The 3,467-nt window shown below is 41.1% G+C and overlaps 1 pseudogene; it reads left to right on the forward strand.

The window, feature by feature from the left end:
* Positions 1-219: 219 nt before the first annotated feature.
* Positions 220-1,713, forward strand: LOC118705219 (annotated as a pseudogene).
* Positions 1,714-3,467: the final 1,754 nt, after the last annotated feature.

Genomic DNA, 3,467 nt, shown 5'->3' on the forward strand with positions numbered 1-3,467 from the left:
CTTCTTGGAAGGATTAAAAATCCACATTAGCAGTGTAAAGACTCTAAATAATTTTGCAGTAAATAATGTCTAAGTTTAGTGTTTGTCAACCTTAATTATTCATGGCTCCATTTTACTAACAACATACCTAAAAACATCTGTGAACATAAGAGACTATAATTGGACTTGCCTTAAAATAAACAAAGCCAAGTGCTGACACCCCCCCTCTCCCCACCTGGAGAAGCGACGTCTCCAGCTGATTGGACACCTTCATCAACCCGCCATGGAAACCTCAGCAGCAGCAGCAGCAGCAGCAGCAGCAGCAGCAGCAGCAGCCCTCGGCGTCCAAGATCAGGAACCTGCCCTGAGTTGAAAAATCCCGGCCACAGACACGGAGTGATCTCATTTCTCATCAGGACATTTTGAGTACCATTCAGAAGTTTATCAGTGAAGACTGATGGCCACACCTGCTTCTCTGTGGTCTTCCAGGGACAGGAAAGACATTCACCATCCTGGCCTGTGCTAAACAGCCGTACAAAGATAAAGAACTTGGCTCCATGGTCTTGGAACTGAATGCTTCAGACGACAGAGGAATGGACACTGTTCGGGGACCAATCCTGAGCTTTGCTGGCACAAGGACAATATGTAAGAAAAGCTTTAAGCTGGTGATCCCGGGTGAGGCGGATGCCATTACTCAGGACGCCCAGGATGCCTTGAGGAGAGTGATTGAGAAATTTACTGAAAACACCAGATTTTGCCTCATCTGTAACTATCTGTCAAAGATCATCCCCGCTTTGCAGTCCCTGTGTACCAGGTTCCGTTTCAGTCCCTTGACCCCTGAACTCATGGTCCCACGCTTGGAACATGTCATAGAAGAGAAAGTTGATGTAAGCAAAGATGGAATGAAAGCACTTATAACTCTTTCCAGGGGAGATACGTGATGGGCTCTGAACACTTTGCAGAGCACCAACATGGCCTTTGGGAAGGTGCCTGAGGAGACTGTCTTACACCTGCACAGGGCACCCACTCAAGTCCAGACATCACCAATTATATGGATTGAATGTTGAATCCAGACTTCTCCATGGCCTACAGAAATATCATGGAGCTGAAGACTCTGAAGGGGTTGGCATTACATGACATCCTGACGGAGATACACTTGCTTGTGCATAGAGTTGACTTTCCATCTTCAGTTCGAATACACTTATTGACCAAAAGGACAGACATGGAGTACAGACTTTCTGTGGGCACCAATGAGAAGATTCAGCTGAGTTCCCTCATTGCAGCTTTTTAAGTCACCAGAGACCTGATTGTATCTTAGATGCTGAGGACCATTTGCTGCAGTCTCAGGCCAAGCAGTTACTAGAGAACAGGGGGTTTGGTTGTGGGACGAACCATCAGGAGATGAAGCCACAATCATCCAAGTCTTGGAAAATTCTTTTTTTTTTATTGATTTTTTTTAAAGCATAAATTATCCATTTTTATTTTTAAAAAAATATATTTTATTGATTCTGTACAGAGAGGAAGGGAGATAGTTAGAAACATTGATGAGAGTCATCTATCAGCTGCCTCTTGAACACCCCCTACTGGGGATATGCCTGCAACCAAGGTACATGCCCTTGACCGGAATTGAACCCGGGACCTTTCAGTTCCCAAGCCGACACTCTATCCATTGAGCCAAACCGGTTTCGGTGAGTCTTGGAAAATTCTTGTTCCAGGCATGGGTACGCAGACATAGAAAAAGTACCTTGTTTGTGGCTGTTTGGAGCAGAGTGTACAGAATAATTTTAGTGGACAACGGTCTCTTTGCACTGCCCACTTGCATTTTATAGGTAGAAAAAGGCAAACACCTTAATTGCAACTGTAAGGCTTCTACCCTTTAGTTGCTTGGATTACAGGAAGTTCACCTCCTCAATGTCATTTTGGACTACAAGGCTTTCAAATATAATATGGCCCCTGTGTCTTCCAACTCAAGATGAACAGAACATCTCCAAAATTAGGTAGTTTGTGACACTGTGTCTACTTAGAGATATACCCAAACTGATATACTCATAAAATAGACTCAATTCTCTTCCTTTCAAAACTGGTTTTTTATTTCTCCTCTTAAAGCAGAGTACTTACTTAGCAGGTTCCTAATTGTGGATGGACAGTAGAGAAAACATTCATTTTTTATGCCATTAGGAGCCAGAAGTTGTATAATACGTTCTTCCTGCAGGGGGTAGGGGTAGGGGAAGCAGCACAAGATTGAGCCTGACTCTACACCTGCCACTGGGAAGGAAAGGCCTGGGTGCAGATGTGGAAGCTCACTACAGTAGTCAATGCTGCATTGATATCACTCTTCAGAATTAAAATAAAGCAGCTTTTTGTTGGTTGGACTAAAAGAAAATAAACAAAGCCAAATACAATGGTTTATAGTCTTGATGACTAAGGATAATCCTTAGCAATATCTGTAATTGTTCTGTGCTGTGTGCAACATTGATGGCCTGAAGGTCTACTGAGGTATTCAGGCCTAAGGCTTTGAGTCATAGTACTGAGTGTCCCAAAAGGCTGTGCCTTTTGGATTCAGTTTAGTTATATAATCCAAGTCTCTCAATATCCAGTTGACAAGTATATCTTACCCATATGCTTCTTTCCCCTGTGCTCTGCATCTTACTAATCACCTCTAGTCTGGTAGGAAAACAAATTATCAAAATTAGATAAAAGTTATATAAAAAATATTAAATATGCTTAAATAAGCACCTGATAAGCACTCATTAGTTCTTAAACTTCCTGTCTGTTGTGTTTGCTTAAAAACTTTGTCCCCTTATGCTTGATATTTCAGTTACATGGAATGATGCTGTGGATATACTCTTTAAATCCACTTTTAAAATTCAGATGTGGTAGATATGTATATTTCTGGCATATCAGCACATGATAGGATTGCATTTTCTTTGCTGAATGGTTATGTGACTAGCTCTGCACAATGCATTGAATAGAAGTGTTATGATTTTTAAAGAAATATATATTTTTATTGATTTCAGAGAGGAAGGAAGAGGGAGAAAGAAATAGAAACATCCATGATGAGAATCATAGATCAGCTGCCTCCTGCAAGTTCCTGACTGGAGATCGATAACACAACCTGGGCATATACCCTTGACTGGAATTGAACCTGGGACCTTTCAGTTTGAAGGCTGACACTATCCACTGAGCCAAACCGGCTAGGGCACGTTATGATTTTTTAGTCAAGAACTTAATTGTGAGAAACTCCAAAGCTACCCCCACCTCATTTTTTTTTTTTTTTTTTTTTTTTTTTTTGTCACTAGCTCTGTTCCACAGAGTAGATGTTCCATCAGTATGGGTACTATAATGTATGTGAAGCTTAAGTGAGAAATAAACCTAAGTTACTTCTGGATTGGTGTTTTTTAGCCTATTCTGATTTACTTCAAAAAGGTTTTTCTGCAAAAATAGAAAAGGGTTCGATCTAAATGAAAGTGATAACATCACATGATTTT

The sequence above is a fragment of the Pipistrellus kuhlii genome, unplaced genomic scaffold, assembly GCF_014108245.1.
Source record: "Pipistrellus kuhlii isolate mPipKuh1 unplaced genomic scaffold, mPipKuh1.p scaffold_m20_p_5, whole genome shotgun sequence".
Taxonomy (NCBI): Eukaryota; Metazoa; Chordata; class Mammalia; order Chiroptera; family Vespertilionidae; genus Pipistrellus; species Pipistrellus kuhlii.